The 27,350-nt window shown below is 42.0% G+C and overlaps 1 protein-coding gene across 1 annotated transcript in view; it reads left to right on the top strand.

The window, feature by feature from the left end:
• Nucleotides 1-913: 913 nt before the first annotated feature.
• Nucleotides 914-27,350, top strand: part of ERICH6B (glutamate rich 6B) — a 300,307-nt gene continuing 273,870 nt past the window's right edge. The window contains exon 1 of the mRNA XM_040425440.1: nucleotides 914-990. The gene's annotated coding sequence lies outside the window, so the exon portion shown is untranslated. The remainder of the gene's footprint in view (nucleotides 991-27,350) is intronic.

The following is a 27,350-nucleotide window of genomic DNA, read 5'->3' as shown; positions in this document are numbered from 1 at the left end:
CAGTTAACGACCACATGTGGGGTGTTTCTGTAAACCTCAGAATCAGGGTAATAAATGTTGAATTTTGTTTGGCTGTTAACCCTTGATGTGTTAAAGAAAAAAATGGATTAAAATGGAAAATCTGCCAAAAAAGTGAAATTTTTACATTTTATCTCCATTTTCCTTTAATTCTTGTAGAACACCTAAAGGGTTAACAAAGTTTGCAAAATCAGTTTTGAGTAACTTGAGGGGTGTAGTTTCTACAATGGGGTCATTTATGGGAGGTTTCTATTATGTAAGCCACACAAAGTGACTTCAGACCTGAACTGGCCCTTAAAAAGTGGGTTTTGGCAATTTTCTTAAAAATTTTAAGAATTGCTTATAAAATTGTAAGCCTTCTAACGTCCTAAAAAAATTTAATGAAATTTACAAAATGATGCCAACATAAAGTCGACATATGGGGAATGTTAAGTAATAAATATTTTATGAGGTATCACTTTCTGTTTTAAAAGCAGAGAAATAGAAATTTTGAAAATTGCGAATTTTTCAAAATTTTGGGTAAATTTTGGATTTTTTCATAAATAAAGGTGAAATATATTGACTTAAATTTATGACTATCATCAAGTACAATGGTCAGGTCAGGAAGGGGGCAAATGGACCAGATGTCAAGTGGTTAAAGTAACTGATAATCCCATTTAGATCATTACAGATAACAGGTAAATCCCAGATACAAGTGATTTGGCTTGAGATTACTGTAACAAACACTGCCTGGATAATCTTTTACTTCATAAAACTAAAGCCAGGAGCAGAAAGCGTTGTGTGGAGTCGCTGCAGACAGGCAGGACAGACAGCTCGGCCATAGAAAGTCCTCTGGAGAGAGTGACTTGGTTGCCATGGAGACAGAACGCACAACACTGGCTGAGAGGCGAGAACATGCCAGGATAATTAGACCAGAGGAAACTTTCCCAGGCAGAAGAAAGCAGACCAAGAATACTGCCGAGAATCAATCAGGTGAAAGCGATTTACTCTTCTGATCCCACTAATGCAGATGAAATCAGACCGCTTGTAGTAATTTCAGGGTGGCTAATGTGAACGGTTATGAACAAGATATTGTGGTGATTTACCTTTTGCAATGATTTTGACTGCTTTGTTACTAGTCAGTTTTCCAGCTCACAAATAATTGCAGATTTATCAATGATTTCGCAGGAACTGTTCCTGGATGATGTGGCTATTATATTGCAGGGACAAAATCCGATACTGCTAAAGAAAATCTGTGCAAAGTCTGTCACTTTTTTTTAGATGTTGCAGCCAGGCATCAACAATCTCCGCCACTCCAGCTGTTGTGAATCTAAAATTCCCAGCATGCTCCATTCACTTCTATGGGAGTTCTGAGAACAGCCAAGCAAGTGTGCATGCTGGGAGTCGTAGTTTCACTCAGAGGTTGCTGATCCCTGGTCTAGACTATTATAGATTTTATCAAATCCTAGGGGCTGTTTACATGATGCTTTTGTCCCACGTTTAACACCTTTGATAAACAATGCGGTCTCATTAGTTTAATTAGTTGCGCCTTATACGGCCGCGCTGTATTGAATGCAGGGCGGCCGCGTTGCAAGCAGTCTGGTCCTACCCTTATATTTCTAAGTTCGGCCACATTGCTGGTACTGTAAAACCCTGCAGATTCACTGCATGCAAATCTGCAGCATCAACTCCACTGCGCTGCAGTCCTATGTGGACATGCTCTTAAAATACGGCAAAAAACAGATGCACATGACATGTTCAACATTTATCTGTTTTAGGATATGACCACATGCAAGGATGATGGATTGACCATAGATCCGACAGGGAAATTTCTCGGTAGGTCGATGCCCAGGGGGCCACCTGAGCCCTCCTCATAGCCGCCAGCCGGGTACATAATGATCTGACGCGCTTGGCATTAATCAGGCACTTATGTACCAGCCCAGCAACCACAGGTGCGCTCCTAAATTCAACTATATTGCGGTCCTCAGGACTGTGATACAGTTGAATACTGTGGCGAGGGTGAAGTATGTTTTGCTGCACTGTGGTATTTGGTTTTGTTGGGGTGGTATTTTGTGCTGCACTATGGTATGGCAAGAACAGCCTACTTCTGTTGTCCTTTCCTACTTTTTTTGACCCATTTTCTGTCAATTTGGACCCAAATACAACATAGGGCCACTTTTAGTTTTTGTTTTTTTCTAGGGCCACCTTAAAGGGGTTATCCCATGACTAATGTAAAAAATGAAAATCAGACATAATCTAGTACATGACACCACCCTCCTGTACCTCACGTGGATCCAGAGATCTCCTCATAGATTTATATCAATCTGTCAGTTCACGGGGAGGAGGCAGTTGAAGGATGAAACTCAGTGGCTATGCAATTACATGCAATTACAAATGTATTCAGATGCAGGTGGTGGCTTGAACTGTAGAATATTTTTTGTGGGACAACCCCTTTAAGTTCCCAGTCTTCCCCTGACTATACGGCCTGCATTGTAAATGGCAAAGAGACACCCTAAGTACTGTGCAGCCATTAATAGGACAAACTAAACTGTGCAGTATTGATTAGTTTAATTGTGGCCCGTACAGCCAAGCGGTACTCAACCGCAGCGCGCAGCCATTAGCAATGGCAACCGGCTATACAGTGCAGTCTTTATTAGTTAAATAAAAGTCAACTGCGGCCTAATTGTCCACGAGGTTCTCAACCACAGCTGGCCGCACACCACCGAACAGCTCACGACTGAGTCACGTAGTCCTACCCTCCCCGGTCCACCATTGTTTAACACTGAATGCTTCCCAGTGACCCAACACAACCGATGACTAGAAGAGCAGGCATTTCCGGGCATTTGCCAAGTATCAGGATCAGGAAGTTGAGACCAGCTGGGCCCCGGTAAGCATAGGAACTACAGCGAATCAGGATCGGTGAGGTAAGTAATTATTTTCATTTTTTTACCTGTTACACACCTTATATAACAAATCTTACAGCAGTGGACATTGGACAAGCCATTTTAGAGTAAATGTTTGCTAGATTTCTACAATTTGCAAGTTGATTATTTGAATTTACATTAGGAATATCTTTTAATAATTGTTGATCCATACTTAGTAATGATTAAAAGTCTGGTATTTCAGTATTCTTACATTAGTAAAACGTGCATTAGCAATATATGGTTAGTTTGGCTTTCTCAGCTTATGTTCCTCCCCATTAAATATTCTCTGCTAAAAACCATGTACACTACGCAGTGCAGAAAATCCTCACCTCCATTATGTAAAGCTTGTCCTATTGAGCAATATAATCTTTCATATGCATAACTAAGGGTTAATCACAGCAAGCAATGCTTACAAATCCTCTAGGATTAAAACAAACACAAAAGAAACAAATACTGTATGAATGGGAACATGGACAAATAAGACCGAGCAGAGAAACTACATGCCAAGTCTGGTTTTAAATAGCCCTCTGCAGTATTTTTCTAATGATGTTCCCACTGTATTGTGTTAAATTACTGCATTACTTGACGAAACCATAAATTCTGATTCACAGTGTGAGAGTGTTATTTATTAAATGGACCAGGACGTGCACTGATAAAACAGGCACAATGCCTTAAAGCACTAGCTCATCTGAATGCAGTAGTGTAGCTATAGGAGTCGTAGCGGTCGCAATTGCACCTGGGTCCCTAGGCCAGAGACGCACTGCCAATTACCGCATCTTTCGTTTTATAAGACGTACTGCTTTTTATAAAGCAGATACTAGTGAATTAGTGGAAGCGCTCACTAATACACAGAAGGCAGAGGGAGCGGTGAGTGAAGAGCTGTACTCACCCCTCCTCCCTGGTCTCCTCTGGGCTGCGCTGCAATGTCCTGACTGCATGCAGCGTCAGGACACCACGACTAACGCTGACCGCGACTGCTGGAGAGACAGCCGAACCTGGAGAGTAGCGACAGAGCAGGAGAGGTAAGTTAAGGTCTGATATGGAGGACTAAAGGGGGTCTAATCTGAGGTCTAATATAGGGAGGGGGGTCTGACATGGAGGTCTGATCTGAAGTCTGATGCAGGGGTCTGACAAGGGGTCTGATTTAACGTCTGATATGAGACTCTGATTTAATATCTGATCTGAAGATCTGATATGGGGCTTTAAAGGGTCTGATTGGAAGATCTGATATGGGTGTCTAATTTGAGGTCTGATATGGGGGTCTGATCTTAAAGGTAAGGGATATTTTTTGTACTGGCACACAATATAAGGGGGTATTTTTTTTACTGGTGCACATTATAAGAGGGTATTATTTGTACTGGTGAATGTTATATGTTGTTTTTTTTTTTTTGCACTGGCGCATAATATAAGAGAGTGTTTTTTTGTACTGGCACACATTATAAGGGAGCATTTTTGTACTGGTACACATAAGGGCTCATTTTTGCAGTGGCACATATTAAGGGGCATTTTCTACTGGCACACATTAGAAAGAGAAGTATTACTACTGGGGGACTGTGGGGAACATGATTACTACTACGCCGGTCTTAATAGCCCTTTAGCTGGCTTGGATGCACCAAATAAATGATGAGTCTCTCGCCTCTACATAACTTTGGCGTATCCACTGCCTGTCTAAATCTATGCCAGCTCCCTTGCTGGCGTAGATTTAGACCATTTGTTGCACCTAAAATAGGCGTAGAAAATGATAAATGAGACAGGCCTGCCAGCCCGTCCCTTTCCCCGCCCCCACCATGCCCCCTTTTTTTAGACCTGGCTTGAGCTGGCAAAAGACGCACATTGCAACTCAAAATAACCTTTGCACCGCAATCTGTGAAAGATATATGTCAAAAAGTGCCGTATGTCTGTTTGTATATGACCGCCAGTAAGTTTAACAATGACATGCAGCTACAGCCAAGACAGATAAGATAATTGGGAGGCATCAAAAGAGACATAGATGCTTATGTCAAAAAATAGGGCCTGTTTTTGAAAGTTGTTGTAGTAACCAATCAGAACTCAGCTTTTATTTCTTAAAGCGTTGTGGAAAAAAGTCTGAAGTGTATGGCCAGCTTAAAGAGGTCCTGTCACCTCTCCTAGCATGTCTGTTTTGGTACAGAGGGCACAGCCCATGTGTTGGATGCTAGAGATGGCCTTGGCCCATGTGTTGGCCACTAGAGATGGCCTTGCGGTTCGCCCGGCGCTCGTTTCCCGGCGAACTTTGCTCATTTGCGGTTCGCCGAACATGCGAACAATTGGCGATATTCGCACGCACCATATTTTTTTGCATAGCGCCGAACTTTGACCCATGACACATCCATCAGGTGGGACAGGACAGCCAATTGAGACATTTCAGCACATGGACACACACCCTACCCTATAAATACACCTGATCTAGCAGTGTAGGGAGAGGTTGGTGTGTGGAGCAGGGACAGTGACTGTTAGTGACACCAAACGCTAGCTAATAGGGCCACAAAAGTCCTTTTAAGGACTGGTGTAGATGTGCTATCGATAGGTGTGACATACAGAGGGGTGTAATATACTTATTATATACTTTCTAACATAGAAAGCATATTATAGTGGATTTGTATTATGAAGCAGTTGTGTGTGGTTCTGCTGCAATAATACAGCTAGATAGAGGGACAAACGCTATTGGAATAACTAATTGCAACTGGTGTGATATACCTGCTGCCCCCCCAAAGAAAAATCTGATTGAGGGGTATGATATACCTATAATATACCTTCTAACATAGAAAATATATTAAAGTGCATTTGTATTGTGCAGCAGTTGTGTGCGGTTCTGCTGAGATACTGCAGCTATATAGAGGGACAAACGCTATTGGTATAAGTAATTGCAACAGGTGTGATATACCTGTTGCCCCCCAACAAAACTGATAGAGAGGTGTGATATACCTATAATATACCTTCTAACATAGAAAGTATATTATAGTGCATTTGTATTGTGCAGCAGTTGTGTGCGGTTCTGCTGAGATACCACAGCTATATAGAGGGACAAACGCTATTCGAATAACTAATTGCAACTGGTGTGAGGGGTGCAATATACCTGCTTCCACAAAATACTGATTGTGGGGTGTGATACACCGGCTTCCATCAAATATTGATTAAGGGGTTTGATATACCAGCTTCCAGCAAATACTCATTATTGGGTTCTGTATACCTGTTTCCACAAAATACTGATACAGGGTATTGATATACTGGCTTCCACCAAATATTGATTGAGGCCTGCAATACACTGGCTTCCACCAAATATTGATTAAGGGGTTTGATTTACCGACTTCCAGCAAATACTCATTATTGGGTTCTATATACCTGTTTCACAAAATACTGATAGAGGGGATTGATATACCAGCTTCCACAAAATATTGATTGAGGCCTGCGACATACCTGCTTCAACAAATACTGCTCTTCTATAGGGACTTTTTTACAGGGTCATTTTGAAAATGCAATGGTAAAAAGGAGAAAAGTTTACCACCTAAGAGGGCGCCAACCCCGTATGGTCCCAGTAAAAGGGACCTGAATTTTGCCGGATATACTGGTGAAACTCGAAAAATTCCATTTATTTCAGTAATGCAAATTAAATGGAATTGCATTATTGCAGCTTAAAATTAGAATTTTATGAAAAGGTTCAATATTCTAGGCTCAAAGTGCCACATTCTAGTCAGCTAATTAATCCATACCCCCTGAGCAAAGGGTACCTCAAAATTGTGACTTTGGGGTTTCATAATCTGTAATCCATAATCATCTAAATTATAACAAATAAAGGATTAAAATATCTCGCTTTGCATGTAATGAGTCTATCTCATGTTAGTTTCACCTTTTAAGTTGCTGTACTGAAATAAATGAACTTTGCACGATATTCAAATTTTTTAGGCATTTATCTCATTTGCATAATTGAGCACATGTTCATTGGATTGTTTGTCACATGTTTTTACCACATATATACTGCTCACTTGGTCCTGTATCTTTGCTTGAGAAAGGCTCACATTGAGCTGAAATGTTGCCTTGTCACATGGGTGAATAAAGATCTATATATTTCACCATTACTTTGAAGTGCTACCCGCTTTTTGGTCTCTTCATACTAAGTAAACTTATCCCCATTTGGGCTGTGCACCCGTTTTCGTTTTCTTTTTCTTTATTTTCCCGGTGCTACCATTTTTCTACTTTTTATATATATATATATATATATAAAAAATGGAAAAAGGGCAGCACTCCACTGGATAAAAATAAAATAAACTTTATTTACCCATAGGCAACAGCGACGTTTCGGCTCATACACAGGAGCCTTCCTCAAGCAGTGTGCATACATCAAAAACTCTGGGTACATATAGTGTTTCAACCAATTAAGAGCAATTACATGTTAAGTGTACATAATTAATAAAAAAATCAAACTACATGATGCCATATAAATATAAAAAGCAATGAAGCCAAACATGTGTGAATATTAAATCGTGATACGTACAATAGCAAAATAATATGATAGATATAAATAGTACAATACATTTATATTACAAAAATCACATAACAAGTGCCAGCTGTGAATAATTACATAAAGTGCAAAGTGCTTACTGTTACAGGTGATAACCATAATGGAAGCGGGAGGGAGAGCGGCTGTTGTCCATGTAGACATGTGCGATCCGGCGTGCCTGGACCGCAACCGCGCATGCCCCTATGACGCATAAACTGTGCTTCCGTCTAGCATTAGCCTCGTCACGCAACGCATGCGCTCTTGGGCTACAATGCTAACGCGGCCATTTTGGATAAGGGCAGAACGCCCACTGAGTTACGCTGCTATTGAAAACAACTAATTGTCCCGGTATATCGCAGGCTCGGGGTGAAAGAGGACATATATACATGTCCGAGTGTCTCAGCGGCTAAGAGGACTAAGGAGAAGGCCAACACCTACAAATTGAAGTGGGCACCCCACCAAGACTATAGAGCGGTAGCGCATCCGCATGTAGATGCCGAGTCGCACCGCTACTTCAGTCAAAGTCCATCCATCGCCACCTCACTCTGAGGGTTCTCCTCATCACACCCCGCCATACTAATAACGGAATCTGGGTTAAAGATACAGAAGTAGTTATTTAAGGAAATGCACAAGTCTAAAGATCATGTAGTGCATGGGCAGACGCGTCCAGACATCGTGACCACACAGCCCCCATGGGCATAATGCCACCTCCCCAAACTCCGAATCCAATGAAAATTTATCTGAAAAAAGAAAAAAGAAAAAGAAAAAAGAGAGAAAAAAGAATACATCAAATTTTTTTTACAAAGATCAAAAAACTTGTTCTTGACCAGAAAAGACTTGCAGAATAAACCTTAGGATATATGTTTTGTATACACAAATCACATATTACACAGAAAGACAGTCGACATTCAGAATGCAACGAGAGAGGGCAAACCACGCAGTTAGCTCACTCCAACCCTATAGTCCACATTAAGACCACATGGCTGTAGAGAATTAAGCGTAAAGATCCACTTGAGCTCTCTCCTTTTTAGGAGTCCAATCCTGTTGCCACCTCTCCTTGGCATTGGTATATGGTCAATGATGTAACACCTCAGATCTTTCTCAGTGTGTTTATGATTGGTAAAGTGTTTAGAGACTGGTAAATCCAGCCGTTTCTTCCTCACACTAAGTCGATGATTATTAAATCTTGTCTTGAAGTCAGTTGATGTTTCTCCAACGTATAGCAAATTACATGGACAAACAATCACGTAAACAACGTGATTGGAGTCACAAGTCAGATAATGTCTTATCTGATATGAGACCCCAGTTTGTGGGTGTATAAAGGACCTACCCTTGATCATGTATTTGCAATTTACGCAGGACAAACATGGAAAGCAACCAACACTGGCACCAGTCAGTGTGAGTTGTCTTGACATTTTTGAGGTTCCTACGTCTGCCCTAACCAACTGGTCCCTAAGACTCTTAGATCTGCGATAGGACATGATAGGGGGGGAAAGAAATTCCTTAACCATATTATGACAACCACCCAATATGCCCCAGTGACGTCGAATAATGTTGTTAATGTCAACGCTCTGTTCACAATGGGTGGAAATAAAAGGAATCCTATTCTTTTTCACTTGTTGTACTTTCCTTTTAAGGATGTCATCCCTGTTGAGTTGACCGACCAGTTTCTTTTTCTCATGTAGCAATTTGGTTGGATAACCTCGTTGCTCAAATTTATGCAGTACTATATCTAGCGTGTTATTCGATGTAGTGGGGTCAGAGACTATACGTTTAACTCTCAGAAACTGAGAGTATGGGAGAGATTTTACCATCGATCTAGGATGATTGCTGTTGTAAGTCAATAGTGTGTTCCTGTCGGTAGGTTTCGTAAACAATTCTGTCTCTATTTTACCAGCCGACAGAATCACACGGGTATCGAGGAACTGCATCTCCACTGGAGAATGTACCAAGGTGAACTGCAGTGCCTCATCAACTCCATTGAGGTAACCATGGAAATCAAAAAGTTTCCGCAGATCACCAGTCCAGATGAGGAAGATGTCGTCTATGTACCGCCACCACGCCCTGATGTATTGGAAGTGGTGGTTTCCATAGACGACATCTTCCTCGAACCGACGCATAAAAATATTCGCGTAAGTTGGGGCCACATTGGACCCCATCGCCACGCCCTGTTCTTGTACATAATATGAGTCCTGAAATAAGAAGTAATTTTGTCTGAGTACAATTTCAAGCAAAGATAGTATAAATTGCTGAGCACCTTCTGTAAATGTGGATTTCTCCAACATGGAAGAAATGGCTGTCAAACCCTTATGATGATCTATTGATGTATAGAGTGAGGTCACATCAAACGATGCTAATGTCACATCCGACACATCAGTCAGATCAATCCCCTGCAGTTTAAGCAAAAAGTCGCTAGTATCGCGAATGTATGAACTGCCTCCACATGCAAAACCGCATAAGATCTTATCAAGAAAAATGGATATATGACTGAATATTGAATCGGAGCCCGAGACAATGGGGCGGCCAGGTGGATCAACGAGGGACCCAACTTACGCGAATATTTTTATGCGTCGGTTCGAGGAAGATGTCGTCTATGGAAACCACCACTTCCAATACATCAGGGCGTGGTGGCGGTACATAGACGACATCTTCCTCATCTGGACTGGTGATCTGCGGAAACTTTTTGATTTCCATGGTTACCTCAATGGAGTTGATGAGGCACTGCAGTTCACCTTGGTACATTCTCCAGTGGAGATGCAGTTCCTCGATACCCGTGTGATTCTGTCGGCTGGTAAAATAGAGACAGAATTGTTTACGAAACCTACCGACAGGAACACACTATTGACTTACAACAGCAATCCTAGATCGATGGTAAAATCTCTCCCATACTCTCAGTTTCTGAGAGTTAAACGTATAGTCTCTGACCCCACTACATCGAATAACACGCTAGATATAGTACTGCATAAATTTGAGCAACGAGGTTATCCAACCAAATTGCTACATGAGAAAAAGAAACTGGTCGGTCAACTCAACAGGGATGACATCCTTAAAAGGAAAGTACAACAAGTGAAAAAGAATAGGATTCCTTTTATTTCCACCCATTGTGAACAGAGCGTTGACATTAACAACATTATTCGACGTCACTGGGGCATATTGGGTGGTTGTCATAATATGGTTAAGGAATTTCTTTCCCCCCCTATTATGTCCTATCGCAGATCTAAGAGTCTTAGGGACCAGTTGGTTAGGGCAGACGTAGGAACCTCAAAAATGTCAAGACAACTCACACTGACTGGTGCCAGTGTTGGTTGCTTTCCATGTTTGTCCTGCGTAAATTGCAAATACATGATCAAGGGTAGGTCCTTTATACACCCACAAACTGGGGTCTCATATCAGATAAGACATTATCTGACTTGTGACTCCAATCACGTTGTTTACGTGATTGTTTGTCCATGTAATTTGCTATACGTTGGAGAAACATCAACTGACTTCAAGACAAGATTTAATAATCATCGACTTAGTGTGAGGAAGAAACGGCTGGATTTACCAGTCTCTAAACACTTTACCAATCATAAACACACTGAGAAAGATCTGAGGTGTTACATCATTGACCATATACCAATGCCAAGGAGAGGTGGCAACAGGATTGGACTCCTAAAAAGGAGAGAGCTCAAGTGGATCTTTACGCTTAATTCTCTACAGCCATGTGGTCTTAATGTGGACTATAGGGTTGGAGTGAGCTAACTGCGTGGTTTGCCCTCTCTCGTTGCATTCTGAATGTCGACTGTCTTTCTGTGTAATATGTGATTTGTGTATACAAAACATATATCCTAAGGTTTATTCTGCAAGTCTTTTCTGGTCAAGAACAAGTTTTTTGATCTTTGTAAAAAAATTTTGATGTATTCTTTTTTCTCTCTTTTTTCTTTTTCTTTTTTATTTTTTCAGATAAATTTTCATTGGATTCGGAGTTTGGGGAGGTGGCATTATGCCCATGGGGGCTGTGTGGTCACGATGTCTGGACGCGTCTGCCCATGCACTACATGATCTTTAGACTTGTGCATTTCCTTAAATAACTACTTCTGTATCTTTAACCCAGATTCCGTTATTAGTATGGCGGGGTGTGATGAGGAGAACCCTCAGAGTGAGGTGGCGATGGATGGACTTTGACTGAAGTAGCGGTGCGACTCGGCATCTACATGCGGATGCGCTACCGCTCTATAGTCTTGGTGGGGTGCCCACTTCAATTTGTAGGTGTTGGCCTTCTCCTTAGTCCTCTTAGCCGCCGAGACACTCGGACATGTATATATGTCCTCTTTCACCCCGAGCCTGCGATATACCGGGACAATTAGTTGTTTTCAATAGCAGCGTAACTCAGTGGGCGTTCGGCCCTTATCCAAAATGGCCGCGTTAGCATTGTAGCCCAAGAGCGCATGCGTTGCGTGACGAGGCTAATGCTAGACGGAAGCACAGTTTATGCGTCATAGGGGCATGCGCGGTTGCGGTCCAGGCACGCCGGATCGCACATGTCTACATGGACAACAGCCGCTCTCCCTCCCGCTTCCATTATGGTTATCACCTGTAACAGTAAGCACTTTGCACTTTATGTAATTATTCACAGCTGGCACTTGTTATGTGATTTTTGTAATATAAATGTATTGTACTATTTATATCTATCATATTATTTTGCTATTGTACGTATCACGATTTAATATTCACACATGTTTGGCTTCATTGCTTTTTATATTTATATGGCATCATGTAGTTTGATTTTTTTATTAATTATGTACACTTAACATGTAATTGCTCTTAATTGGTTGAAACACTATATGTACCCAGAGTTTTTGATGTATGCACACTGCTTGAGGAAGGCTCCTGTGTATGAGCCGAAACGGCGCTGTTGCCTATGGGTAAATAAAGTTTATTTTATTTTTATCCAGTGGAGTGCTGCCCTTTTTCCATTTTTTGTGTTTGTTGGATTGGCTTATATCCACATCTGGGCCTGTGCACCCTTTCCTTCCAACTTCATTGTGACGGTGCTGCCATTCCCTTTTTTTCTTTTATATATATATATATATATACAGTACAGACCAAAAGTTTGGACACACCTTCTCATTCAAAGAGTTTTCTTTATTTTCATGACTATGAAAATTGTAGATTCACACTGAAGGCATCAAAACTATGAATTAACACATATGGAATTATATACATAACAAACAAGTGTGAAACAACTGAAAATATGTCATATTCTAGGTTCTTCAAAGTAGCCACCTCAATGCAACTGATGGTCCCAACCCCATTTATAAGGCAAGAAATCCCACTTATTAAACCTGACAGGGCACACCTGTGAAGTGAAAACCATTTCAGGGGACTACCTCTTGAACTCATCAAGAGAATGCCAAGAGTGTGCAAAGCAGTAATCAAAGCAAAAGGTGGCTACTTTGAAGAACCTAGAATATTACATATTTTTAGTTGTTTCACACTTGTTTGTTATGTATATAATTCCACATGTGTTAATTCATAGTTTTGATGCCTTCATAGTCATGAAAATAAAGAATGAGAAGGTGTGTCCAAACTTTTGGTCTGTACTGTATGTGTGTGTATATATATATATATATATATATATATATATATATATATATATATATAAAGAATGTGAGTAGATAGATAGATAGATAGATAGATAGATAGATAGATAGATAGATAGATAGATAATGTAGAAAAAAGGATAGCACTTCCGGAAATATAAAAAACTTGAAAAATGTATTTACCCATGTTGGTACAATGCAGCAACATTTCGGCTCATCCATAGAGCCTTTCTCAAGCAAAAAACACAAGTGACTAGTAGCATATATATAGCAAAACCAATCAATTAATCAAATGAATACATAAGTGATGATAGTGAAAATTCATAGTTAAAAACATGTTAAAATGTGACAATCTGACATAAAAGCCAGTGAATATACATATTCCCATAATATTACAGACATAACATAAGTAACAGTGCAAAAATGTGTTACATTACATAATATTTGTCATGCATCGTTAGTGTACACACCTGTGTGTGTTTATTAATCCCAAGTGATACAAATCAGACTGACAACATGATGATCAGAGACAAAATAAGGGAATGATGTGTGTTCCTACCAACCAGGTGCAACGGGGACCTCGTGTACTCAGAAATCGGGAACTCGGCATACTAAACATTCCAGTGCGCCTGCGCCAGGTTGCGTCAACCATCCACATAGGAACTGGTCACTCAAGCCGTCGTAGGAGTGTGCGCACTCAAATGTTGTAATCCCGGTGGCCATCTTTGAAATGGTACTAATAGTTTAGCTCAATGGCGCATGCGCACCTGTCATATGCTGCATAACACGCCATCTTAGAGTTGGTAAATCGTCCGACGCTTCCTCTGTTATAGAAGTATAAGTATATATATCGGTGCATCCTGGAGTAGGGGAGATGACCTCTTGTCAGAGAAGACAAACTTCACCCCTAGTGGACCAATAATGTATACACTGCGTGCAGAATTATTAGGCAAATGAGTATTTTGACCACATCATCCTCTTTATGCATGTTGTCTTACTCCAAGCTGTATAGGCTCGAAAGCCTACTACCAATTAAGCATATTAGGTGATGTGCATCTCTGTAATGAGAAGGGGTGTGGTCTAATGACATCAACACCCTATATTAGGTGTGCATAATTATTATTATCCTTTCCTTTGGCAAAATGGGTCAAAAGAAGGACTTGACAGGCTCAGAAAAGTCAAAAATAGTGAGATATCTTGCAGAGGGATGCAGCACTCTTAAAATTGCAAAGCTTCTGAAGCATGATCATCGAACAATCAAGCGTTTCATTCAAAATAGTCAACAGGGTCGCAAGAAGCGTGTGGAAAAACCAAGGCGCAAAATAACTGCCCATGAACTGAGAAAAGTCAAGCGTGCAGCTGCCAAGATGCCACTTGCCACCAGTTTGGCCATATTTCAGAGCTGCAACATCACTGGAGTGCCCAAAAGCACAAGGTGTGCAATACTCAGAGACATGGCCAAGGTAAGAAAGGCTGAAAGACGACCACCACTGAACAAGACACACAAGCTGAAACGTCAAGACTGGGCCAAGAAATATCTCAAGACTGATTTTTCTAAGGTTTTATGGACTGATGAAATGAGAGTGAGTCTTGATGGGCCAGATGGATGGGCCCGTGGCTGGATTGGTAAAGGGCAGAGAGCTCCAGTCCGACTCAGACGCCAGCAAGGTGGAGGTGGAGTACTGGTTTGGGCTGGTATCATCAAAGATGAGCTTGTGGGGCCTTTTCGGGTTGAGGATGGAGTCAAGCTCAACTCCCAGTCCTACTGCCAGTTTCTGGAAGACACCTTCTTCAAGCAGTGGTACAGGAAGAAGTCTGCATCCTTCAAGAAAAACATGATTTTCATGCAGGACAATGCTCCATCACACGCGTCCAAGTACTCCACAGCGTGGCTGGCAAGAAAGGGTATAAAAGAAGAAAATCTAATGACATGGCCTCCTTGTTCACCTGATCTGAATCCCATTGAGAACCTGTGGTCCATCATCAAATGTGAGATTTACAAGGAGGGAAAACAGTACACCTCTCTGAACAGTGTCTGGGAGGCTGTGGTTGCTGCTGCACGCAATGTTGATGGTGAACAGATCAAAACACTGACAGAATCCATGGATGGCAGGCTTTTGAGTGTCCTTGCAAAGAAAGGTGGCTATATTGGTCACTGATTTGTTTTTGTTTTGTTTTTAAATGTCAGAAATGTATATTTGTGAATGTTGAGATGTTATATTGGTTTCACTGGTAAAAATAAATAATTGAAATGGGTATATATTTGTTTTTTTGTTAAGTTGCCTAATAATTATGCACAGTAATAGTCACCTGCACACACAGATATCCCCCTAAAATAGCTAAAACTAAAAACAAACTAAAAACTACTTCCAAAAATATTCAGCTTTGATATTAATGAGTTTTTTGGGTTCATTGAGAACATGCTTGTTGTTCAATAATAAAATTAATCCTCAAAAATACAACTTGCCTAATAATTCTGCACTCCCTGTATGTGCACAATACGAGCGCATATCATATCGGGTCCAAAAACCAGTACCTGCACCCATAAGCAAGAGGGTTCTCCTCATGTTACTCGGGCTATGTAAACTACATATGTGACATTGACGCAACCATGGTGTCATGAAAAAGTCATAGTGTGAAAAACAATGTACACGTAAGTCACAGTATACATCCGGTGGCTACATGTCCAGACATCCTCCCAATTATAATGCAGGATCATCACAGTGTCTGTAAAAAAAAGAGAGAGAAAAAGAGAAAAAAATAATTAATAAAAAATATTTAATAAATGATCTGCTTCGAAAATGTGTTTTTTTACAATTCAATTTATACACATCAGGCTGATAAAACACACTATTCAGAGCGAAGAGGGCAACAGAGGAAACTTCTATAACAGAGGAAGCGTCGGGCGATTTACCAACTCTAAGATGGCATGTTATGCCGCATATGATAGGTGCGCATGCGCCACTGAACTAGACTATTAGTACCATTTTTGCACTTATGTTATGTCTGTAATATTATGGGAATATGTATATTCACTGGCTTTTCAGATTGTCACATTTTAACATGTTTATATCTAGGAATTTTCACTATCATCACTTATGTATTCATTTGATTAATTGATTGGTTTGGCTATATATATGCTACTAGTCACTTGTGTCTATTGTTTGAGAAAGGCTCTATGGATGAGCCGAAACGTTGCTGCATTGTACCACATGGGTAAATACATTTTTCAAGTTTTTTATATTTCCGGAAGTGCTGTCCATTTTTCTACATTTTGTTTGGGTCACTAGCCAATACCCTGGGACATAGCACCCATTTGTGAATTGCATAGTCGGTGCTGCCATTTTTTTTCATATATATATATATATATATATATACATTCATATACGCACTTGCGCCCTGCATATGACCCAATAAATATATATGTATATATAAATACATAAACATGTGAGAAATATAAAACTCTAAAAAGGTGTAGATGAATCTATACAATCATATTGATGTGGGTAAAAAAAGGGGGGACAGGGAAATATACATGGAAATATATTTAAAAAAAAGGCCTGTGTATATCTTTCAAAGTCAGATTCCACATGGATGCCAGGTTCAGTCTTTATGTCACAATCTTTATTAGTTATTTTCATATGGATATTGAACTAGTTGGGGTATTCGCCTGGGATTAGAAATGATATGAGAGGCCATGATCTAAATAATCTACATGGTGTTAGGAGGCTCTGTGTGTTACGGAAGGTCAAAATGATAGAAGTGTGATGGAGGAGAATGTTGCAAAGTTTATGAGAGGGCCATGATCTAGATAATTGACATAGTGTTGGGAGATCCTAAATGATACCAAAATGCCATAATAGATGGCCTTGCGGTTCGCCCGGCGGTCGTTTTGCGGCGAACTTTGCTTGTTCGCGGTTCACCGAACGGGCGAACATATGGCGATGTCCGCTGGCGCCATATTCTTTTGCATTGTGAAGAACTTTGACCCATGACACATCCATCAGGTGGTACAAGACAGCCAATTGAGATGTTTCAGCACATGGATACACCCCCTACCTTATAAATAAACCCGATCTGGCCGCCATTTTACATTCAGTCTTTTGCCAGTGTAGGGAGAGGTTGGTGTGTGGAGCAGGGACAGACTGTTAGGGACACAAAATGCTAGCTAATAGGGCCGCAAAAATCCTTTTAAGGACTGGTATAGGTGTGCTATCGATAGGTGTGACTTACTGAGGGGTGTGATATACTTATAATATACTTTCCAATCTAGAAAGTATATTATAGTACATTTGTATTGTGCAGCAGTTGTGTGCGGTTCAGCTGCGATACCGCAGCTACACAGAGTGCCAAACGCTATTGGAACAAATAATTTCTACTGGTGTGATATACCAGTTGCCCCCCGAAAAAACTGATTGAAACAGGGATGCGATATACTAATAATATACTTTCTATATAGTGCATCTGGGTAGTGCAGAATTTGTTTGCGGTTTTGCAGCGTTACCGCAGCAACACAGAGTGACAAACGCTATTGGAACAAATAATTTCTACTGGTGTGATATACCAGTCAACAGGGTCGCAAGAAGCGTGTGGAAAAACCAAGGCGCAAAATAACTGCCCATGAACTGAGAAAAGTCAAGCGTGCAGCTGCCAAGATGCCACTTGCCACCAGTTTGGCCATATTTCAGAGCTGCAACATCACTGGAGTGCCCAAAAGCACAAGGTGTGCAATACTCAGAGACATGGCCAAGGTAAGAAAGGCTGAAAGACGACCACCACTGAACAAGACACACAAGCTGAAACGTCAAGACTGGGCCAAGAAATATCTCAAGACTGATTTTTCTAAGGTTTTATGGACTGATGAAATGAGAGTGAGTCTTGATGGGCCAGATGGATGGGCCCGTGGCTGGATTGGTAAAGGGCAGAGAGCTCCAGTCCGACTCAGACGCCAGCAAGGTGGAGGTGGAGTACTGGTTTGGGCTGGTATCATCAAAGATGAGCTTGTGGGGCCTTTTCGGGTTGAGGATGGAGTCAAGCTCAACTCCCAGTCCTACTGCCAGTTTCTGGAAGACACCTTCTTCAAGCAGTGGTACAGGAAGAAGTCTGCATCCTTCAAGAAAAACATGATTTTCATGCAGGACAATGCTCCATCACACGCGTCCAAGTACTCCACAGCGTGGCTGGCAAGAAAGGGTATAAAAGAAGAAAATCTAATGACATGGCCTCCTTGTTCACCTGATCTGAATCCCATTGAGAACCTGTGGTCCATCATCAAATGTGAGATTTACAAGGAGGGAAAACAGTACACCTCTCTGAACAGTGTCTGGGAGGCTGTGGTTGCTGCTGCACGCAATGTTGATGGTGAACAGATCAAAACACTGACAGAATCCATGGATGGCAGGCTTTTGAGTGTCCTTGCAAAGAAAGGTGGCTATATTGGTCACTGATTTGTTTTTGTTTTGTTTTTAAATGTCAGAAATGTATATTTGTGAATGTTGAGATGTTATATTGGTTTCACTGGTAAAAATAAATAATTGAAATGGGTATATATTTGTTTTTTTGTTAAGTTGCCTAATAATTATGCACAGTAATAGTCACCTGCACACACAGATATCCCCCTAAAATAGCTAAAACTAAAAACAAACTAAAAACTACTTCCAAAAATATTCAGCTTTGATATTAATGAGTTTTTTGGGTTCATTGAGAACATGCTTGTTGTTCAATAATAAAATTAATCCTCAAAAATACAACTTGCCTAATAATTCTGCACTCCCTGTATGTGCACAATACGAGCGCATATCATATCGGGTCCAAAAACCAGTACCTGCACCCATAAGCAAGAGGGTTCTCCTCATGTTACTCGGGCTATGTAAACTACATATGTGACATTGACGCAACCATGGTGTCATGAAAAAGTCATAGTGTGAAAAACAATGTACACGTAAGTCACAGTATACATCCGGTGGCTACATGTCCAGACATCCTCCCAATTATAATGCAGGATCATCACAGTGTCTGTAAAAAAAGAGAGAGAAAAAGAGAAAAAAATAATTAATAAAAAATATTTAATAAATGATCTGCTTCGAAAATGTGTTTTTTTACAATTCAATTTATACACATCAGGCTGATAAAACACACTATTCAGAGCGAAGAGGGCAACAGAGGAAACTTCTATAACAGAGGAAGCGTCGGGCGATTTACCAACTCTAAGATGGCATGTTATGCCGCATATGATAGGTGCGCATGCGCCACTGAACTAGACTATTAGTACCATTTTTGCACTTATGTTATGTCTGTAATATTATGGGAATATGTATATTCACTGGCTTTTCAGATTGTCACATTTTAACATGTTTATATCTAGGAATTTTCACTATCATCACTTATGTATTCATTTGATTAATTGATTGGTTTGGCTATATATATGCTACTAGTCACTTGTGTCTATTGTTTGAGAAAGGCTCTATGGATGAGCCGAAACGTTGCTGCATTGTACCACATGGGTAAATACATTTTTCAAGTTTTTTATATTTCCGGAAGTGCTGTCCATTTTTCTACATTATGTTTGGGTCACTAGCCAATACCCTGGGACATAGCACCCATTTGTGAATTGCATAGTCGGTGCTGCCATTTTTTTTCATATATATATATATATATATATATATATATATACATTCATATACGCACTTGCGCCCTGCATATGACCCAATAAATATATATGTATATATAAATACATAAACATGTGAGAAATATAAAACTCTAAAAAGGTGTAGATGAATCTATACAATCATATTGATGTGGGTAAAAAAAGGGGGGACAGGGAAATATACATGGAAATATATTTAAAAAAAAGGCCTGTGTATATCTTTCAAAGTCAGATTCCACATGGATGCCAGGTTCAGTCTTTATGTCACAATCTTTATTAGTTATTTTCATATGGATATTGAACTAGTTGGGGTATTCGCCTGGGATTAGAAATGATATGAGAGGCCATGATCTAAATAATCTACATGGTGTTAGGAGGCTCTGTGTGTTACGGAAGGTCAAAATGATAGAAGTGTGATGGAGGAGAATGTTACAAAGTTTATGAGAGGGCCATGATCTAGATAATTGACATAGTGTTGGGAGATCCTAAATGATACCAAAAGGCCATAATAGATGGCCTTGCGGTTCGCCCGGCGGTCGTTTTGCGGCGAACTTTGCTTGTTCGCGGTTCACCGAACGGGCGAACATATGGCGATGTCCGCTGGCGCCATATTCTTTTGCATTGTGAAGAACTTTGACCCATGACACATCCATCAGGTGGTACAAGACAGCCAATTGAGACGTTTCAGCACATGGATACACCCCCTACCTTATAAATAAACCCGATCTGGCCGCCATTTTACATTCAGTCTTTTGCCAGTGTAGGGAGAGGTTGGTGTGTGGAGCAGGGACAGACTGTTAGGGACACCAAAATGCTAGCTAATAGGGCCGCAAAAATCCTTTTAAGGACTGGTATAGGTGTGCTATCGATAGGTGTGACTTACTGAGGGGTGTGATATACTTATAATATACTTTCCAATCTAGAAAGTATATTATAGTGCATTTGTATTGTGCAGCAGTTGTGTGCGGTTCAGCTGCGATACCGCAGCTACACAGAGTGCCAAACGCTATTGGAACAAATAATTTCTACTGGTGTGATATACCAGTTGCCCCCCGAAAAAACTGATTGAAACAGGGATGCGATATACCAATAATATACTTTCTATATAGTGCATCTGGGTAGTGCAGAATTTGTTTGCGGTTTTGCAGCGTTACCGCAGCAACACAGAGTGACAAACGCTATTGGAACAAATAATTTCTACTGGTGTGATATACCAGTTGCCCCTCCCCCCCCCCCCAAAAAAAAATGATTGAAGCAGGGGTGTTATATACCAATAATATACTTTCTATATAGTGCATTTAGGTAGTGCAGCATTTGCTTGCGGTTTTGCTGCATTACCGCAGCTACACAGAGTGACAAACGCTATTGGAACAAATAATGTCTACTGGTGTGATATACCAGTTAACCTCCCCAAAAATGTATTAAAGCAGAGGTGTTATATACCAATATTATATTTTCTATATAGTGCATTTAGGTAGTGCAGCATTTGCTTGCAGTTTTGCTGCATTACCGCAGCTACACAGAGTGACAAACGCTATTGGAACATATAATTTCTACTGGTGTGATATACCAGTTTCTCCCCCAAAAAAGTGATTGAAGCAGGGGCATTATATACCAATAATATACTTTCTATATAGTGCATTTAGGTGGTGCAGCATTTGCTTGCGGTTTTGCTGCGTTACCGCAGCTACACAGAGTGACAAACGCTATTGGAACAAATAATGTCTACTGATGTGATATACCAGTTAACCTCCCCAAAAATGTATTAAAGCAGAGGTGTTATATACCAATATTATATTTTCTATATAGTGCATTTAGGTAGTGCAGCATTTGCTTGCAGTTTTGCTGCATTACCGCAGCTACACAGAGTGACAAACGCTATTGGAACATATAATTTCTACTGGTGTGATATACCAGTTTCTCCCCCAAAAAAGTGATTGAAGCAGGGGCATTATATACCAATAATATACTTTCTATATAGTGCATTTAGGTGGTGCAGCATTTGCTTGCGGTTTTGCTGCGTTACCGCAGCTACACAGAGTGACAAACGCTATTGGAACAAATAATGTCTACTGATGTGATATACCAGTTGCCCCCCCCAAAAAAAACTGATTGAAGCAGGGGTGTTATATAACAATAATATACTTTCTATATAGTGCATTTAGGTAGTGCAGCATTTGCTTGCGGTTTTGTTGCGTTACCGCAGCTACACAGAGTGACAAATGCTATTGGAACAAATAATTTCAACTGGTGTGATATACCAGTTGCCCCCCAAACGAACTGATTGATGCAGGTGTGTTATATACTAATAATATATAGTGCATTTAGGTAGTGCAGCATTTGTTTGCAGTTTTGCTGCGTTACCGCAGCTACACAGAGTGACAAACGCTATTGGAACAAATAATTTCTACTGATGTGATATACCAGTTGCCCCCCCCCCCAAAAAAAAATATTGAAGCAGGGGTGTTATATACCAGTAATATACTTATTATATAGTTCATTTGGGTAGTGATGCATTTGTTTGCAGTTTTGCTGCGTTACCGCAGCTACACAGAGTGAAAAACGCTATTGGAACAAATAATTTCAACTGGTATGATATGCCAGTTGCCCCCCCAAAAAATTGTTTGAAGCAGGGGTGTTATATGTCAATAATATATTTTCTATATACTGTAGTGCATTTAGTTAGTGCAGCATTTGTTTGCTGTTTTGCTGCGTTACCACAGCTACACAGAGTGAAAAACGCTATTGGAACAAATAATTTCTACTGGTGTGATATGCCAGTTGCCCCCTCAAAAAACAGATTGAAGCAGGGGTGTTATATACCATTAATATACTTTCTATATAGTGTATTTGGGTAGTGCAGCATTTGTTTGCAGTTTTGCTGCGTTACCGCAGCTACACAGAGTGACAAACGCTATTGGAACAAATAATTTCTACTGGTGTGATATACAAGTTGCCCCGCAAAAAAACTGATTGAAGCAGGAGTGTTATATGCCAATAATATACTTTCTATATAGTGCATTTAGGTAATTCAGCATTAGAGATGTCGCGAACATAAAATTTTCCGTTCACGAACGACGAACGCGAATTTTCGCAAATGTTCGCGAACTGGCGAACCGCCATAGACTTCAATAGGCAGGCGAATTTTAAAACCCACAGGGACTCTTTCTGGCCACAATAGTGATGGAAAAGTTGTTTCAAGGGGACTAACACCAGGACTGTGGCATGCCGGAGGGGGATCCATGGCAAAACTCCCATGGAAAATTACGTAGTTTACGCAGAGTCGGGTTTTAATCCATAAAGGGCATAAATCACCTAACATTCTTAAATTGCTTGGAATAACGTGCTTTAAAACATCCAGTGTGTGTATACGATCAGGTATGATGTTGTATCGATCAGGTAGTGTAAGGGTTACGCCCGCTTCACAGTGACAGACCAAACTCTGACAGACCAAACTCCCCGTTTAACGCACCACAAACAACCGCAAACAGTCCATTTGCACAACCGCAAACTCCCCATTTGCACAAGGTTGGATACCAAGCTAGCCATGTCCCGTTCCTTGTCCTCACTGATGTCATTGAAGGTCTCTTCCTCCACCCAGCGACGTACAACACCAAGGGTCCCCGAAAGGTGACAACAAGCCCCCTGGGACGCTTGCTGTGGTTGGTCTTCCACCTCCTCAAAGCCACCTTCCTCCTCTGACTCCTCTTCTTCAGACTCCTCTCTCTGCGTTGCCGCAGGTTCAGCAATCGACGACGACAAGGCTGCTTCTGGTGGTGATGGTGACCACAACTCTTCCTCTTCATGCTCATCTACGGCCTGATCCAGCACTCTTCGCAGGGCACGCTCCAGAAAAAACACATATGGGATGAGGTCGATGATGTTGCCTTGGGTTTGACTGACCAGGTTTGTCACCTCCGCAAAAGGGCGCATGAGCCTACAGCCATTGTGCATGAGCGTTCAGTAACGAGGCCAAAAAATGCCCAGCTCCGCAGATGCTGTCCTCTTTTTTTTAAATTAAAAAAATCTGTTCTTACCAGTTTAATCTCTGTTTTGTCCCCTATCAGGGGCCGGTGTATGGAATAGATTTTAGGAACCGGGAGATGGAAAAAGATGGTTGGTCGGTCCTCTTACTTCCAATTTGGGGCACTGCGCCACCCTATATGAGTGGTGTGTTAAGTAGTACTATTCCTATCAGTTTAATCCCTGTTACGTCCCCTATCAGGGGCCGGTGTATGGAATAGATTTTAGGAACCGGGAGATGGAAAAAGATGGTTGGTCGGTCCTCTTACTTCCAATTTGGGGCACTACGCGTGCGCCGTGCAATGTACTGTGCCACCCTATATGAGTGGTGTGTTAAGTAGTACTATTCTTATCAGTTTAATCCCTGTTACGTCCCCTATCAGGGGACGTGTATCGAATAGATTTTAGACAACCGCAAAGAGTTGTCAATAGTTGACACACTCATGACATAAATTTTATTCCTCTATGCGTCAATCTTGGTATAGTGATGACTGTGCTCGTGCGCACGTTTGGGAGATTGCAGGTGATGGCGGTTTTTCAAAGCCTATGGTCGTTCAGTGACAGTTAAGTGACCCAGAAAACAATGATTCTGCAGTGTGGGCCCATTGTTGGCCTAGTAGGCTTTAATGATCACCTTAGATGATCACAAAGAAAATTTATGTTTTTTCTATGCAAAATTATCCAGTCGATCGCTTTTGGTCTGTTCACAATGAAGCAACGACCTTATCATCTGGGGTGTGCCAACATTGCCATCACACTCAGAGGTGATCGCTTCATTGTGATAAGCAAGCCCCTTCACCACAACAAGGTAATTATCACAAAGGGGAATTGACACTTGTATGTGCCTTTTTTTTTTTTTTTTTTTGCACCAGAGGCCAGAAAAATTAGGCATGTACACATGCCTGAAAAATTAAGTATTGTTGCAGCCGCTGCAGAAAGTGCCCTAAAACATTGCGGCTTGAACCCTAGTTGGTGGCGGAGAAGTCACGCAAGTCATCCGGCATGCAGAGATTAAATACAGCAGCGTGTGGACCATTTTTAGCCCAAGGCATCTCATCAGGCCTTTTTTAGTCAAATGCATCCACCACTGTCAGTCCCTTCGGGATCCATGCCTCATTCCTCTTAATAAAGGTGAGGTAATCTAGACTTTTTTGACCTAGCGACTTCTCTTCTCAGTGACAATACCTCCTGCTGCGCTGAAGGTCCTTTCTGACAGGACACTTGAAGCGGGGCAGGCAAGAAGTTCTATCGCAAATTGGGATAGCTCAGGCCACAGGTCAAGCCTGCACACCCAGTAGTCAAGGGGTTCATTGCTCCTCAGAGTGTCGATATCTGCAGTTAAGGCGAGGTAGTCTGCTACCTGTCGGTCGAGTTGTTCTCTGAGGGTGGACCCCGAAGGGCTGTGGCGATGCGTAGGACTTAAAAAGCTCTGCATGTCCTCCATTAACAACACGTCTGTAAAGCGTCCTGTCCTTGCCGGCGTGGTCGTGGTAGGAGGATGATTACTTTCACCTCTTCCCCTGTTAGATTCCCGTTGTGCTGTGTCATCACCCTTATACGCTGTGCAAAGCATACTTTTCAACTCGTTTTAGAACTGCTGCATCCTTTCCGACTTCCGGTAATTCGGTAACATTTCAGCCACTTTCTGCTTATACCGGGGGTCTAGTAGCGTGGCCACCCAGTACAGGTCGTTCTCCTTCAGCCTTTTTATACGAGGGTCCCTCAACAGGCATGACAGCATGAAAGACCCCATTTGCACAAGGTTGGATGCCGAGCTACTCATGTCCCGTTCCTCGTCCTCACTGATCTCATTGAAGGTCTGTTCTTCCCCCCAGCCACGTACAACACCACGGGTCCCAGATAGGTGACAATGAGCACCCTGGGATGCCTGCTGTGGTTGGTCTTCCTCCTCCTCAAAGCCACATTCCTCCTCTGACTCCTCTTCCTCAGAGTCCTCTACTAGCGTTGCCGCAGGTCCAGCAAGCGATGATGATAAGGCTGTTTCTGGTGGTGATGGTGACCACAACTGTTTCTCTTCCTCTTCACGCTCATCTACGGCCTGATCCAGCACTCTTCGCAGGGCACGCTCCAGGAAGAAAACAAATGGGATGATGTCGCTGATGGTGCCTTCGGTGCGACTGACTAGGTTTGTCACCTCCTCAAATGGACGCATGACTCTACAGGCCACACACCTTCCTGGCCTGCTTGAGGAAGTCCTGTATGCCTGGGTACTTATACACAAAACGTTGTACAATCAGATTCAACACATGTGCCATGCACGGCACATGTGTCAACTTGCCCAAATTCAATGCCGCCAACAGATTTCTTCCGTTGTCACACACCACTTTGCCGATCTCCAGTTGGTGCGGGGTCAGCCACTGATCCACCTTTGCTTTCAGGGCGGACAGGAGTGCTGGTCCGGTGTGAATCTCTGCTTTCAGGCAAGTCAACCCCAAGACGGCGTGACACTGTCGTATCCGGGATGTGGAATAGCCCCTGGGGAGCTGGGGGAGGTGCAGTTGATGTGGAGCAAGACGCAGCAGCAGAAGAGGACTCATCCGAGGAGGTTAGTGAAGAGGATGGAGTAAGAGGAGTAGAGGAGGTGGCAGCAGGCCTGACTGCAAGTCGTGGCGGTATCACCAACTCCTTTGCAGAGCCACGCATTCCATGCTTGGCAGCCGTCAGCAGGTTTACCCAATGCGCAGTGTACGTGATATACCTGCCCTGACCGTGCTTTGCAGACCAGGTATCAGTGGTCAGATGGACCCTTGCCCCAACACTGTGTGCCAGACATGCCATGACTTCCTTTTCCACAATAGAGTACAGGTTGGGGATTGCCTTTTATGAAAAAGAAATTCGGCCGGGTACCTTACACTGCGCTGTCCCAATAGCTACAAATTTTTTGAAGGCATCAGACTCCACCAGCTTGTATGATAAAAGCTGGCGGGCTAAGAGTTCCGACAAGCCAGCTGTCAGACGCCGGGCAAGGGGGTGACTCTGTGACATTGGCTTCTTAAGCTCAAACATTTCCTTGACAGACACCTGACTGTGGGCAGATGAGCAGGAACTGCTGAAGGTGAGTGGCGGGTGGTTGAGAGGGGGCAAGAAGGACAGCAGTGGTTGACGTGGCTGAAGATGCTGGACCAGGAGGAGGATGGTGGCTTTGAGTTTGTGTGCTGCTTTTACTCATGTGTTGATCCCATAGGCGTTTGTGATGTGAGATCATGTGCCTTCGCAAAGCAGTTGTACCTAGGGGGGTGTTGGACTTCCCACGACTCAGTTTCTTTTGGCACAGGTTGCAAATGGCATCGCTGTTATCAGAGGCAGACACACACAAAAAATGCCACACTGCTGAGCTTTGCAATGACGGTATTCTAGTGGTGGCAACAGCATGCGTTGATTGGCGTGCTGTCTGGCTGAGCCCGGGTGCCGATACATGCTGTCTGACTGTGCCACTAGCTCCTTGCGACGACCTCCCCCTGCTTCCAACTCGTCTCCTCCTCTTCCTCTTTGTCTCCCCATCTGAACTTTCCCATGTTCTTCTTCTCTTCAAGCGGGCACCCACATGACATCCACGGACACATTGTCATCATCAACCGCTTCACTTGTATCTGACAACTCAGCAAAGGAAGCAGCAGCGGGTACAACATCATCATCATCAC

This window comes from Bufo bufo, chromosome 3 (assembly GCF_905171765.1).
Source record: "Bufo bufo chromosome 3, aBufBuf1.1, whole genome shotgun sequence".
NCBI lineage: Eukaryota > Metazoa > Chordata > Amphibia > Anura > Bufonidae > Bufo > Bufo bufo.
This window is presented reverse-complemented; position numbering and strand designations above follow the sequence as displayed.